Raw genomic sequence first — 16,386 nt, 5'->3', positions numbered from 1 at the left:
TGTTTTGGTCTCTTCATCTAAAATAAAGGCCATTCAGACTTTCTGTGTAGGGAGCAACATCACGGTAAGGAGATGAGGAAGAACCCCAAGTCCAGTGGAAACTGGAAGGGAAAGTTAGGAACCAGAGTGTAGTCACCTAAATAGGAATTATTTAACCAGGATTAACAGACTTGTTCTTGCGAAAAGTGGCATGGGATCTCTAGAAGCCCCATGTGATTATTCACTATTATTTGTATTGTGATAGCACCTAGGAGCCCAATCCTGGATCAGGACCCCATTGCACTAGGTGCTGTACAAAACCAGAACAGATGATCCCTCTCCTGAAGAGCTTGCAGTCTAAGTATAAGACAAGATACAACAACCCAGGCAGGGGAGCAGCAAGTAACGATGAGCCAATGCGTATTGGCATGAGATGCTGTGGTCATAGCACCCACAGCTGCCAAGATTTTTGTAGGCATAATGTCAGGTGAGACTTAAGGAAGCATTTGAAGGAGGACCATGAAGTAGCTCTGTGGCTGTTTATGTGGAGCTCCTACCATGCCTAAGGGGGAGGATGGGAGAAAGCACAAAGCATGTTTATGTCCCTGGTTCTCCACTGAACTGCACCTGTGTAGACATTTACACCTTGTAGCAGGGTGGTGACTCACCCCTGCGGCGCCTCCTGCTGGTCATCCAGGGAATTAGCGTTTCCAGCCTCCGGAGCGCCCTCTGCAGGCTAGTGTTCTGCTTGCTGCTGGGCCCCAAGTCCCTCCTGGACCCCGGTGCCTCTTTCACGCCAGGGTACTGCCCCCTGGCCAGTACCCCCACAGATCTGGGTCTCCCCACCCTGGGGAACCCCTCACCTTCTATCCCCACCTCGCCTCAGTCTTTGGCTACTGCCAGTCACCATCTAGCCCCTGCTCCCTGGGCGGACTGCAATATAATGGGCAATCTACTGCTTCTGCCTACCCTTGGGCTGCCCTTTGCAACCCCAGTACCCTTTTCCTAGGCCTTCATCAAGGCCTGCAGCCTGGGGGTTTCTCAGACTGGAGCTCCTCTGGCCTTTCCCCAGCCCTGCTCCACTTTATGTAAACCTGCTCAGCTCCCAGCAGTCAGGCCCCTCCCTCTCAACATCTAGAGAGGGACTGTGTCCTCCTGGCCCACTGCCCTCTTATAAAGGCCAGCTGGGCCCTGATTGTGGCATGGCTGCAGCTGTTTCCCCAGTCAGCTGAGGCTTGCTGCTTTCCCTAGCAGCAGCCGTCCTCTCCCAGGGCTGATTTCAAGCTGGGAGCTGAAGGGCAGGAGCAGGTGACCACCCCATTACACACCTGTTCACAATCGGGTCAAATTCTACCATTCTAACTGGGGAGTGTTTGACACCTAGTTTGCACCAGTGTAAATGACCAGGCAGAACAAATATTTTGGCCCAAATGTGGCCCATGATGCAAATATTTAAGATATAATATAAGTCAAAATATAAGCTCTCCATGGTTTTTTTTTTTTTTTTTTTAAATAGAGAGAGAGAGCGCGCACATATATATTAAATAAGCAAACTCAGAGCCCTCCCAGTGTATTCAGGGTCATTCTCCAGATGAGCCCTTCGCAATCCTGCAGTTGAGCAGAGGAACACTGGGTTTCTCTCTTCGCCCACCTGGGCAGCTCTAGTTACTTTGAAAATGGAAAGACTGCCATGGACTTCAGTGGGGATCAGAGCAGGTGGATGCAAAGCCTATATGAGGCTACACAATAGGAGTTTTTTCTATTTCCTTCAGGGCACTTTGAATTAGCATAGATCACGCCGATTATTTGTCAAAAATAACCTACAGCTGAGGTGGTTTAGGAGCTCTGCTTACCTTCTTTTCTGGTCATTTATTGAAAGGGAGCTTTTGTTAAAGCATGGACAGGATTCACCCTCATGTTCCCCAGCACAAGCCGAGAGAGAGCGAGACACAGGGAGAAAACAAAAAACCACCAAAAATCCTCCAAACAATTGCAACACTTTGCAAATAATTCACCGGGGAATAAAGTTTAAAAATAAAGTTCTGTTGTCCAGGGCTTTTATAAGCTCCGGTTATATTCTCTGGCATATAACTCAAAAGCACAATAGGTTCTCTCATTGTGAAGGAGTGTGAAGTACCACAAAAGGAAAGAGGAAACCCCTAATGTAGTCCTGAATAGACCTGTGAAAAAGGATAATAAAAGTTGTCCTGGATTTCCTTCAGCAGCAGGTGCTTCCTTTGGTGTTTCTATTCATTCATACTTCGGACAGATAGAGGCTGCCAATTTTTTTTTTTTGAAGGCCTAGAGTTCAGCTGATGTGAGAAAAGGTGACTGTTAAAATGGCGGCTCCCCACCACTGCTGTCAGTGACTGCATGAGCACAGGCTCTGCAGGCTTTTGATCTGGATGGGAGCTTCCCAGTACTCGGGGGTGTCTGGGGCCCAAAGTTCTCATTTCAGGCATACTTCCCCTTTCTAACGAACCTCTACTCTAGCCTCAGGAGCAAGACTTCTGCCCGTCTCCCATTCATGTCTCATTCTACATTCCAGTGTAGCTTGGACCATGGTTGGAAGGCTGAGGTTTGGAGTCACCCAGCCTCAGAGAGTACAGAGTTGAGTAGGAGACATTTGGCACTGACCAGTGCAGTCCAGGTCTTAGTCTGCAAAACCCAGATAATTTAGGTAACTTGCCACACAGGTTCCTATCTGACAAGAAGGGGGAATATGCTGATCTGTAATTAAACTTCCATGGCCACAAGGAGGACCAGTGGGACTCTTACCGGAATGTTTTGCCATCAACTCAGACTTCACACAGCCAAACTTAAAGTCCTCGTCTTCCCTCCCAATCCCTTCCCACAGCCTTATTCTTTATCACCATTCCTTCCATCACTGGTTTTTTTGAATCCCTAATTCCTGTTCCGTCACCGTCACATCATCTCTAAATCCTGTTCTTTTCTCTCCAGTCTTCTTTGAAAGCTCTTGTCCAGGACTCCCCTCTTGCCTACTGTAACTGCCTCCTCATTGCTCTACTCCCATCCATACAAAGGCTGCCACTATATGCTCATCTTCCTTGCTGTGACCAGGTTGCCTTTTCTTTGAATACCTCCATTGGCTCCCTGTCTTCCAATGCATCAGGCTCAAGCTTATCAACTTCAATACCTTTCATTACTGTGTCTCCTGCCTTATTCTTCCCCGTTTCTTTTCATCCCCCACCCCTCACTCCACAAATGAGGTCAGCCTTAATGGCCCTTCTGTCAGCTTTTCCACACAAATATCCTTATGTTTTGTTCCTTGTCACCCCCTATGCATGCAGCTCATTCACAAATTCACCAAACTCTCTGCATTCGAGTCCCTCCTGAAGGCCAAATTAGGCCATGATACTAATGGGAATCTAGTTGTCCAATGACGACAAGTCTGAAGAGTCATTGGCAATAGTTTATATACTCCATTTAAATAATAATTACTCTTGACTTCCCATAGTAAGGCCACTCACCACCTTGACCACTTGGCCCTCCCCCTTCCCCTATGTTGGTCTGTCTTTAGAGGAGAGTTCTTTGGGGGTAGGGATCACCCTCTCTTTTCTGGTTGGAAAGAGCTTAACATGTTGTGGATGCTGTTGAAAATAAATCTACTAATAGATTCTAAAGCAAGAAAGGACTATTATGATCCTCTAGTCTGACTTCCTGACTAGCACAGGCCAGAGAATTTCACCCAGTAATCCCTAAACCAAGCTACAGTGTATATTTTAAATGGCCATCCAATCTTAAAGACTTTGGGTTCCACTGTAGAGTGAATCCAGCACCTACCTTGGCAAGCTGATCCAATGGTTAATGACTCAGTTCTCTCGAAGGGAGTGTGTAGTAGCTAAGGTGGAGCTCCTCTTGGGAAGATTTTTGGAAGCCAGGAAACGGAGGGAAACACAGCTTGAAAAGAAATGAGAAGACGAAATCAGCCAAAACCCTGATAACATTCAGCATATAAAAAGCCATTTGCTGCAAAAAGTGTCAGTTCACCTATGGCAGGTGGGTCTGCCCGTTCAAGGGGAGTAGGCAATATTTGCAGAGTATGGCCTGGGGACAAAGTGGGTATATATTCCCCTTGCCATAAGCACCTCTTCATCAGGTCTGTCCCTAAACCACCTCACCAGCTTGTTCCTGTGTCAATGGCACAGAAATGGTAGGAGCACATTCTGAGTCCAAAGCCACTGACAGACTCTCAGAAACAACTATCCGCCTTTGTAGCCTCCAACACACAATTTTCAGACCATAGTAATGATCTCACTGGGAGTCGTCTCCCGTCCCCCCCCCCGAGTAAGAACACCAATATTTGGCCCACTGTTCAAGGAATGGTGTGCACACATCACGGAAAGAACATATTCCCATTGCCAAGTGCAGTTGACTTACAGGACTGCAGTGCCATTGACATCAACGTTGGGGTACACCAGTACTGAATTTAGCCCTTTCTTCATGGTTTTAAATACCATTAGTGGATGAGGTCCTGAGGTTTTCCTGAGTCAGGACTGAATTTAAACTGGGTGAAGACCTCAGGCCGGTGTCAGGAGAAGTTACCCACTGAAAAGAATCAGGTCAAATCTTCCTAAAAAGCTAGCAACTTAGGCAGCTGGTATGCTGTTCCTTTTACTGAGGAAGATAATTAGGATTGGTTCACTGTTTATTTTCTCCTTCCCCCAGTTTGTTTCTTCCATCGGCTGTTGTCTCATCTTAAATATAGATTTGATTTGGAGCATGGACTGTTATTATATGTGCATACAGTGCCTAACACACTGGGCCCTGGATCCCTGGTTGGAATCTGTAGGGATTATCAGGATAGAAATAGTAGTGTGTAAAATAAGGTGCATCCTATAATTTTATCTGGAAAAGTCCTTTTTGGTCACCTAGTTCATTCCCAGGGTCCACTGAAGGATGGTTTGCTACAATACAATCAGTCTCCAGCACTTTGCCCAATCTAGTTTTAGAGGATGCACATGAGGATGTTTCTATCACTTCCTCCTGGAGATTCTTCCTAACGGTGAGGTCTTTGAGGCTGTGGCAGAGTCCCCAGATATTGAGCCTAAATTGTCCTTTGCTCCTTGTTGCATCTTTTGAGGATCATGCCTTCTCTCCAGTTGTTGGTGCTGCGCCCTTGAAAAACTTGGCCCTGAGCAATTTTGAAAAATCTGGCCCTAAATCTTGGCCATATCTACTCCAGATATAACTCCACTGCTGTCAAATGGGTTACAGGGATGAATTGGGCCTATTTAGTTCTTTAATCATTTCTCAGTTTATGAGCATCTTTCTGATGCTGAGACACCCAGAACTGCACCAAGTATTTCAGGAACAATCTCACACAGACAGGGTCTACTGCCTTCCTACCCCCGACTCATCTGAATTGTGGTTCACACAGATATTGTGAGGTAACCTGGGTTATTCTGAAGTTTAGGTAGATGAGGCTGTATTGTATTTTCCAACCCTAAGACAGTAGTAGTAACCAAGGATCAAATATACTGTACTAGGAATTTTAATACAGAACCAACATAACCTACAACTAAATTTCCTCATTCACTTTCAGCCATAGACCAATAAAGGTTTTTAATATATTCAAATAATGAGCTTTCAGATCAACCCTTCTCCCCATTTTTATTTATTTATTTTTTTGGCCAGTTTTCCTCTGACAGTTTCAGTGCAGAGAAAGTTCACCAGGGACTATAGTTCTTTCCCATTTTTATCAGAACCACCAAGGAAACCCAGATGCAATCCATTTATAGCAAGGAGAGAGAAAGCTAGTGCAAGCTATTCCTGGGTTTGGTGCCTGTAACTGGATTAATTTACATAGGTTGTTGGTGCAAGAGCATGCTGGACCTGCTAACACTTTGGCAACTGAATTAAGGATTTGTACAGTGTGTTGGGGGAGGGGGTTCTCCACCTTGAAAGGGTGTTTGTTTTATGCCTATGATAACTTGTCATCAAGCTGTAGATTTCAGTTTTATCTGTTACATTTATTTGCAAAGCATGTTCTGATACTTTCATCCGAGTTTTCCTCCCTCTTGCAGTTCTCAGTTGGGAGAATTCTCTTTTGCTTAATGCAGGAAAAGGTGTGAAACCACATTAATTAGCTCCTCCATCTCTAAATATACTATTTAACTCCCCAGTACTAAGTTCAGGGAAAGGAGTCAAGGGAAAAGTCAATTTAAAAAAAATAGCTAAAAATCCATTCTTTTTAAAAAACAATTGAATTGTAAAAAATGGTTATATTGGCTAACCAATAACAGGAAACTCTGTACATAATCTCTCTGCACTGGTAAGAGGAAAATAAATTAGTTAAGCCCCAACTGAGCTCAAGGCCCCATTGTGCCAGGTGCTGTATTATTTGTATTTCTGTAGCACTTAGGGACTGTAGTCACAGATCATGTCTCCATAGTGCTAGGCACTGTGCAAACAGAGTAAAAGACTCCTGATCTAAGAAGCTCACTGTCTAAATAAAGACAAAGGGTGGGGGTGGGGAAGAGAAGTAGTATTTATCTCAACTGAGGCACAGAAAGATTAAAATGACTGCCCCCAGCTCACACACAGGAAATCTGTGGCAGAGCCAGAAATTGAGCCCAGTTCCCCTGAGCCCCATGCCTTAACCATTTGACATCTTCAGCCACAAAGCACACCTTTCACACAGTGGACCTTATTCAGTCAGCTGCATCATAGTCTGACATTATATGGTCTGTTTTAGATTGAAAAAATATAAACACACAGTGGGAAATTTACTTAAACTTCAAATATAGCAGGACTTTAAACATCTTCCACTTGTTTCAGCCTTTTTAAAAAAAAAAAAAAAAAACCATAAAGACCTTTCTGCAAGAAAGGAAAAATAAAGCCACCCTTCTAATCCATGTGCTAGTCAAACTGCACAATGTGACAATGTTCTAGCAGACCAGAATGAGTACAAAACGCTGAGCAGATTATCCCTCTCAAAAGGTGTTGCTGAAAGATATTCACCCTGTCTGCTGCAGAGTTAATCATTCTCAATTAGAAGCCAGCTGCAATAAGCCGTAGCATGCTGGGAAACCCTCTGCTTCTCTGCACAGCTCCTGACTTATCCGTCTCTGTATCAACCCAGAGGAGGGAGAAAGGAAGCTGGTGAGAACCTAATGTCCTTGACTGTACTGCTTCCGCCCATGGCAAACGCAGTGAGAGGATGATGTGTCAGGGGAAAGGTCTCGTGCTGTTTTCTAGGAAAAGAGATAATAACCTACCACACTCAGACTGACTTAGACACACAAAGACACATACACACAGGGCTTGACTGTCCTCTCACTTTCACCAGCTTAAATCAGGAGTAAACCCTCTTTAAGTCAGTGGAGCTACCAAAGGTAAAAATCAGGGCCCTGTTTACTTCAGGGGCATTGCTCTGGATTTCCACCTACATAGATCAAAGCAGAAAACTCAGGCCACTCACACACCACCTCCCTCTTATACACTTATGCAGAGGGCCCAATTCACTGGTGCGGTGTGGCTATGCTGGCCAAGGGGGCACAGGGCAGGCAGAAGGACCTTACAGCGAATATCCCTGGTGCAGGAAACCACAGTGCCAAGGGCAGAGCTAGCTCTACGAGGATTCTTCCAGGGAGGGCATGGAAGAGAGTAGAAGCATGTCTAGGGCAGGTAGGGGGCATGATTACACATGCAGGGCCAACCCGTGTGGATTCTGCACCCATGTAGTTGCCTATAGGGGCCATTTTTACAAGGGCATAAATTGGGCTAGGCTTAAGCTTGCCAACTTTCTAATGGCACAAAACAGAACACCCTACCCCGCCCCTTCCCCAAGGCCCCACCCCCTGCTCACTACATTCCCTCTCCTTTGATGGCTCGCTCTCCCCTCACTCACTTTCACTGGGCTGGGGTAGAGGCTTGGGGTGCAGGGCGGGGGTGTTGGCTGCAGCTGGGCATGCCAGCTCTGAGGTGGGACCAGGGATGAGGTGTTTGGGGTGCAGGGGGGTGTGGGCTCTGGGGTGGGGCTGTGGATGAGGGTTTTGAGGTGCAGGAGGGGGCTCCAAGTCTGGAGGGACCCAGGGCTGGGGTGCAGGAGAGGGTGTGGGCTCTGGGGTAGGTCTCAGGGCTGGGAGCAGGGTTAGGTGGCTAGGGTTAGGTTAGGTTAGGTTAGCTCAGGTGGCTCCTGGGTCAGTGGTGCAGCAGGGCTAAGGCAGGCTGCCGGTCCTGACACCATGTTGCGTGTGCCCCAAAAGCGGCCAGAAGGTCCAACGCTAGTAGGCGGGGCAGGAGGTGGGGGCAGCGCGTGGAGCCCTGTGACCCCTCCCCACCCCCACCTAGGAGCTGGGCCTACTGGCCGCTTCTGGGGCGCAGGGCAGTGCCACGACAGGTAGGGACTAGCCTGCCTTAGCAGTGCGGACGGGACCTTTAACAGTCTGGTTGGCGGTGCTGACCAGAGCCGCCAGAGTCCCGTTCAAAAACTGGACACCTGGTCACCCTAGCCAGGCCTCAGGGATGGCCTTGCCTGCTCCAGGGGATGATCTGGCCCCTGGCAGGCAAGCCCTGAATAGGGGAAGGGCAAGTCACCTGAGTAAGCCTCCCCAAGCCCAGTACCTATACCTGGTCTGACACACACCCCCACTTCCAGGGCCCAATACCCAGACACCGCAGACAGCTGCCCAGTTCCTTTCCACCCCCAGCGCGCAGACATGCTGCCAGCAGCAGCGCAGGTAGAAAGAGGTACAATCAAGGGACCAGAATGCCCCTGGCGGGGAAGAAGTCCCAGCAGCCTGGGAAGAAAGGAAGCTGATCCCAAGCTCTGGCTGCTGGGAGTTCTTTCCCAAGGTGGGGGATTCGGGTCCCTTGATTGTTTATCCCTGGATTGCAAAGCCCCAGCGAGGCAGGTTGTTGTTGGTTGCCAAGAGGTGATATTTGTTCTGACACATATGAGAAAGCCGGGCCATCCGTGCAGATGTTGCCCAGGGAAGCTGAGGTTCCCACACCGAATAGGAAACAGGGCCTCACAAAGCCTGGACTGGGAGCAAGGAAGTGGCAGTGGGGCTGGATTTGCAGTGGCAGGCTATCCAGGGATGAAGGGAGAAGAGAAGCCGGGCCCTGGTGGGGGGGGGGGAAGAGGGGGGAATCTATTCTTAGAGAAAAAGGGGGGGCAGAGGGGGATTTTATTGTGAGACCTTGTTTACACTGAGAACTGAATGAATCAAATGACCTTGTTTATTGTCAGCCATCTGAATGGACGGCAGAGGGAGAGGGAGGGGTAGTATGGGGAGGCGAGGGGGGGGTCCTCTTTATATTATTGTTAATTTGGCCATTCACAGACTTTTTCCCAGCACACACACGGTGTGTATTGTTGCCAAGATGAAAGAATAAAAGGTGAAACTCTATTCCTTCCTCTCTCTGCCTCCGCAGTATTCTCCAGCTCCCCAGACAGACATCTATTATGATTTCTTAAGTGCCAATCCACACAGCCCCATGCAAGACACAGAGCCTGATTCTGCTCTCATTTAATCCACTTGTTTGGATTTTTAAACCCCAGAGACTTCAGTGGAGTGGCTCCCAGTTGCCAGCAGAGATAGTCACTAATAGATTGGGGCCACACAGTTTCCTCATCTGGTCTGAAAGTTAGCACAGTGACCCCTAACTCTGTGGTAGGATGTGGGTTCATTGCTATCAGGGAAGCCAGACCCCCTTGGCCAAGATTTTCATGTGATGACAAATTTGGGGTGTGCAACTTGAAGCATCTTAAGACGGCCTGATGCTCAGAACAAGCTGAGCACCTGCCCTTTGAGAATGAGGCACTTTTAAGGTGATTCAGGTTTGGGGCCCCGCCCATCATTATAGAACATCTTGGCCCTCGGTCCTAACCATCACTAAGGGTTCTGCATGGTAGTTTCTCATCCAAGGACTGAAAAGGTTAATGCGGTTTAGCTTTACAAAACCAAACAACTTCATTGTCTGAGTTAGCAGACAGGTTACCATTACCATGCAGGGATTGTTGTTCTGATTTAGGTCTCACAGAGCCTGGGATGTGCATGAGGAAGGGGCAGTGAATTAAGTTAGCATAAGCTTCCCCACCCTTTAAGAAAATCCTTACCTGCTTTGGACAGGTTGAGCCAGGAGTGAGGTTTCCCAGCTCTCTTCCCTGCATGGCCCTCAAGTACTGATCACAAGGGCACAGCTCAGTTTCTAATGGGAGTCAGCCCCAGGTGTGACTCACGCAGGAACTCATGACCTCCTGTCTCTCCCTGGAGCCAGTCTCTTGCTGTCTCTGGTTGAATGGCTCAAAGGCATTTCAATTTCAGTAGCATTATGTTCCCAATTCTCAGTGGGAATTAGACCATCTCAGTGAGTGTCACACCTGACTGGATGCAAGACAACCTAGTCTACTTGTGGTCTTACTTAGGGTGACCACATTTCCTTATGTGGAAGGCACCTAGTAAAATTACTCATATTCAAGTGAGTTCAGCTGCAATCAATCCATCAGAACTATGCAGTACAAATGTTCAAACATTAAGTTGACTGAGCCCCTGTTAAAAAGAAATACAGTGTAGCTGGATTCTTTTTATTTACCTTCTTATCTGTAAGGCTTTAGGGTTCACATGGGGAGGGGTGACAAACACATGCCTACTCCCTCCCCCCCCCCCCCCCACACACACACACGGGGAGAGGTCACACACAATCCTGTACACCTCACATGGGGGAAGGGGTGTGACTGACTGCTCTGACCCTCCCTTCCCAGTGCCCTCCACGCTTGGCTGGGCCCCCGGGATGGACCTGCCTCTCCTGGTACCACGTCTTCCAGAGGCAACACATGCAGGGGGGGGAGGGGAAAATGCAGGGTCACATGACTCCCCCTTGCCAGATTTCTGCCAGGGTTCACACCACAACGTGGCCAGCAGCATCCTTTCAGCACTGTGCAGGAGTGAAGGGACAGGAGCTGCTTCCAGCTGCAGGGGAGGAGGAGGTGAGGAAGGGATGACCTGGCCCATGTCTTTGCAGAGCTCATTTCTCCTCCCCCCCGCATCCCTTCCTGAACACACAGCGTCGAAAGACAGGTAACACCTCCAGGCTGCTGCTGGCCACGACATAACCCATCCGCCTCTGGCTACAGCATGGGCAGGAAGGGGGTTAAGCTTTAAGGATGCACTGTGCACCAGGGCCCAGGGAACCTGCCTGCAGGGGCTTCTGTGAACCTGGCCAGAGAGGTGGCTCAGCAGGGGAGGGTACCGTGGGATGGAGCAGCCTCCTGCTCCCTGGGGACAGGACCTGGGGAGGGGGAGAGGTAGGTGAAGAGGGTGCTAAGCCCCTGCCCCAGGGGCTGCTGTGGAGCCTGCAGATTCAGGGTGTGAACAGGCTGGAAAAAAAATAGCTTCCCCTTCCTGCTCCAGAACTTAGCTGAGGGGTGGAGAGGCTCCCCCATGCCAGTGCTATGCAGGGCTTTGGCACATGCTGGGCTCGGCTCCCCCTGGCCAGCACCCTGGGCTGGTGGGTCTTGGGCTTTCCCAGGGCACCAGCCCAGCCAGAGGCAGTGGGGGAAGGAAGGAGCCTGCCAGCCAGGCTGCTGGTGAGCTGGGTGCTCTAACCAGGGGCTGGTTCTCCACACAGTGCTGGGAGCAGGATGTGCCCTGCCGGGGGGATAGGCAGAAGGCAATGGGGCAAAGCAGGGAGAGGACAGTGAGAGGAGGGAGCATGTAAAGGGCCAATGGGTGGGCAGCAGAGGTGACAAGTAACCAGCCACTGCCGGCCCACACCTCACCAGCCATTGCAGCGCGCAGCCCATGTCGGCCAAAAAACAGGGTGGAGTCCTGCTGGCCAAGAGCCAGCATGCAGTGGGGGCTGTGCTGCTGGACCAGCAGCCATCCCTGTGCGCTGTATCTTCGCTCAACCACCAGCCTTACGCACCCACCCCCATTGCTGGCCACTGGACCTCCCCGCTCACCCCTGTTGGGCAAATAGTCCCATATTCTCTGTCTTGGGCAGCCACCTGGCCAAAAGGGATCCAGCCAGCAGCAGGTCCTGCTGGTACGGATCGGGGGGTAGGAGGGGGGTGGGGGTAAGACAGAGAATATGGGACTATTTGCCTGTTTTGAAGAAAAGCTGGGACACCTGCAGGAGGGCTTAAATAAGGGACAGTCTGTTTAAAAATGGGACGTCTGGTCACCCTATGCTGACTCCAGCGGCCTTCCTCACATTCCCATGCATCTTTCACTCCATGAGGGAGTTTTTCCTAACCAGCAACATTGGTGCCATTGGAATGGCTTTAGTTGAAGCAGGAACTGTGGGATTTTGATTCAGAAGCCAGACATCACCCATGGACTCCGTTTGGCTTTTCCTGACTCCTTTCCCAGTTCAGAGGGGCTGGCTTGAAAAGGCCACTCTTGGCTCTTTTCTAGCATTATGCTTGCAATGAAACACAACATCTACTTGTATTGCTCCCATCACCTTACTCAGAGTTGCTCCCAGGTATTCATGGCTTTCTCCTCTCATCACAACTGTGAAGTAGGGAAGTACTTCTCCCCATTTGTAAAATGGGGAAACTGAGGCAGTAGGCTTTTAAGTGACTTGCCCACAGCATAGAATCACTGGAAATTAAACCCAAATTTTCAGAGTCCCAGTCTAGTGCCTCAGCCACAAGAGCATACTTTCTATGTAATTGTTAATTTAACCAAGCTAATATAGAATTATGCTGTTTAGTCCTGTAATGTTGCTAACTGAGGGTTAATACTTAAGTAACTGTTGGTGGTTATCAGTCAGATTCAGAGCTGTTGTGTTCCAAGTACCATCTGATGAAGTATCTTTTCGTTTACTCTTGGTTTCATATTGATTGAACTGTTCTCTGTATAATGAGGAATAGTTTGACTAAAAAGGTTTTGTAGAACTTTAGTGCCAATTAAACATGCCAGCCTGACACCTGTGGAGACTGAGGGTCTCTAGGCAGAGACAGCAAGCTTCCCTACTAACCTGAAACCAGGATACTGAGCTGCAAACAATGGGAGCCGGACCACATGAGAATGCACAAAACATCAGGCATGTTGAGAGGAGCAGGATGGTACAGAGCTGGGAGAGAGAGGGAAATGTCACTCTTCTGTCCTTGTTTCTCTCAGAGGCTGTAGCTGGACAGATACCATCACTCACCACAACTGATCTCCAACCACCTAGTATTTATCCTCCCATTCCTGAGGAAGGCAGCTGAGAATTGCTCCCAGGTCATGTCCAGCTCCACCAGGGTGGTATCAGAATCCTGAACCCCTTTCAGTCAGGCTTCAGGCCAGGGTGGGAACAGCAATAATGCTCTTGGCCCTGATGGAGGAACTCCTTGTGGCCATGGACAAGGGCTGTATGTCCATGCTCATGACTGGACCTCTCCCCTGGATCTGACACATCTGACCATGGACTCCTGCCATTCCTCGTCAGAGATGGAGCAAGCACTAGATGAGATGGGTTCAGCTGTTGCTGTCAGACCCAACCCAGGGAGACAATCACCTGCTTCTCCTCTTCCAGAGCTCTTGCCTGTAGAGTCCCACAGAGATTCATCCTCCTGCCAAGACTGCTACAGTCTCCATGTGGAGTCACCAGGGGAGACTGTGAGAAGACATGGAGGGGACACTCAGCTCCACAGCACCTGCCCATCAGATGCAAGTGACATCATCTCACAGCTGAGGTCAGCAACTGGATCAAGAGCAGCAGGTTGAAGCCTAAGGAGACGTGTGGTGGGGGTGCCCCTTGGTGGTAGTTCATGCCAAACTCCCACCCCTGGCCTTGGGATGGAGACCCCTCCTTGTTGCCCTTGGGTAGGCAGGGATTCACCCAGAAATCACCCCACCACTGTAATCAGCAACAGTCATGTCCATCAGCGCCAAGCAGACCCTCAGTCACAGAGGTGGGGCCTCCTTCTGTCTGATCCTCACAGTCACTGTGGTGCAGGCTCATCAGGGCCCCAGGCTCAGGCTGCTCCCTCAGCCCAGGCCACAGCCCAGAGCTTGGACACCTGGCCTGCTAGCACCCTTCAGCTGCAGCTGTCACTGCACAGGTGCACTCTCAGCAGCCCATACAACTGCAGTTCCTTGCAGGAGAGCTCACAGCAGGAAGTATGAGCAGGATTTCCTGCCTGCTCTCTAGCCCACTGGAGCTCTGTGAGGTTGGATTCTCCTGTTTGAGCAAATCCCGCCAGTCAGGGCTCCCTGGGAGTGGGGGGCTCTGTAATACAGAAATGTTACATAGACACTTCCATCACTAGATCTCAAAGCACTTCAATCTTTAATGTATTTATCCTCACCATGCCGCTGGGAGGCAGGGTAGTGCTGTTTATAGATGGGGAACTGAGGCACGGGATGGCTAAGTGACTTGCCCAAGGTCACAGGAAGGTTGTGGCAGAGAAAGACTTGAACATGGGCCTCTCACATGCTAGTGTCCTAACCACTGGCCCATCCTTCCACCTGCAGTTCACAAGACAACTGTGCCCTGTCTTGGTGGATTTGGACTTGGCTGTGGTGATCATTCGTGACCTCCGGCTCTTATTACTGCACATTATTGGGCTTGACTGTGTTTGCTTCAGGAAAAAAGGAAGTATAATTCCCTCCCTGCAGGACTTGCTGGGTGGAATCCCCTCACCTGTGCTGTGCAGGTGCTCAGACTAGGCAACCATCATGAGCCCTTCAGGCCTTAGCATCTAGGACTCTATTCCTGCAAATGTAGGAATGCAACTGCCAACCTTAATAAAATAAAAAGCTACATCTGGTTCAGATCACTGCAGCAGCACATCTGCTCTGCCCCAGAGCTCACATCACCCCTGTGCTCTGCTCTCTGCACTGGCTCTGCATAGAATACTGGGTCACATTCAAGGTTTTGGTTCTCATCTTCCTTGTCATACATGGGATTGGACCAGCAGGTTCCCCAAAGAACCACCATAGCTCTATTCCACTGTCAGCCTCCAGAGTCAAATTCCCCTGTGCAGGAGGCAGAGCTTCCTCAGCAGCCAGCTGACATACCTGGGACTTGCTCCTGGGAGGCCTTGGGATGACACAAACCTCAGCACCTCCACAGCAAAATGGAAACCCACCTCTATGACACAGTCTTGGGAACCCCATGTCAGAGGTTAAACAAATCCAGAAAGGGGAAGAAAAAAAATGCATAAAACCAGGTCAAAAATGAAATCCTCTGCTGCCCAGAGAAAAAGAACCCTATGCCTCTGGGGGGATGCTCAGATCCTTGGAGGCCATGGAAAAGCCCAAGGAGATGTATCAAGAATATCAGGTTGCATGGAGTAAGGTATTGTACTTTTGGGAGGGCAATTTGAGCCTAGGGTTTCACTTATGGCAAGAAAAGCACCAGCTTTCAAATAAAAAAAAGCTATGTGTCAGGTCCCTACCCCAAGCACTTATAAACAGCTCAGGGCCTTTCTGGGTATGGCGGGCTTTTGCAGAATATAAATCCCAAAGTTTAAACTATGGGCTAAACTGTTATATAACAGCATCAAACAAATCACAACCACTTTCACTGGTCCCCAAAAGCCAACAAGGCATTTAAAAATCTTTAAAAAAGCTAATAAAAGCTCCAGCGCTGGGTCTGCCAAATCTCTAAGCCATTTCAATTGTATAATACATGAACAAAAAGGGGTGGCCCTGAAAGTGCTAACCCAGTTGTTGGGGACCTGGAAAACGTCCTGTGGCTTATTTTTCTAAACAACCTAACCAGGCTGCAAAGGGTTGGCCGGCATGTTTACGGGCGGTCGCGGCTACTGCCCTAGTACTTAAAAAAGCCAAAAAGCTAACATTGGGAGGAGTCATGCAAGTGTATACTCCCCATATGGTCCAAGCACTTCTGGACACCAAGGGTGGCCTCTGGCCCACCCAGGCTCAGATAGCTCGGTATCAGGCTAAGCTGTTCGAGAACCCCCGAGGTCACCCTGCAGTCTTGCCCCACCCTTAACCCAGCCACCCTCTTGTCAGAAAGAGGTACAAAAACACAACTGTTTAAAGATCATAAATGCCCAATACTCCAGCTGCCAAGACTTAAAGAATCAGCTGCTCCCACATGCAAATTATGAGTGGTTCACTAATGGTAGCAGCATTGTCATAAATGGGCAAAGAAGGGCGGGTTATGCTGTCGAGACCCTCCATGATACTGTAAAGGCCGAGGGGTTGCCCACTGGGACCTCTGCCCAGCTGGTTGAGCTAGTAGCCCTGACCAGTGTGCTCAAACTGTCAAAAAAAAAGCGGGTCAACATTTTTACCAATTCAAAATATGCTTTTTGAGTGCTACATGCCCATGCTGGCCTGTAAAAGCCAAGAAAAATGCTAACGGCCCAAGATATCACCAATCTCTGCTGACAAGGCCACCGGTGGTGCTAGTTGTGATTTACCCAGTGGGCAAGTGGCTAATGGAGCCAAACCCCTGAACTCATTTCACCAAGGC

Source organism: Eretmochelys imbricata, chromosome 3, assembly GCF_965152235.1.
Source record: "Eretmochelys imbricata isolate rEreImb1 chromosome 3, rEreImb1.hap1, whole genome shotgun sequence".
Classification (NCBI taxonomy): domain Eukaryota; kingdom Metazoa; phylum Chordata; order Testudines; family Cheloniidae; genus Eretmochelys; species Eretmochelys imbricata.
This window is presented reverse-complemented; position numbering follows the sequence as displayed.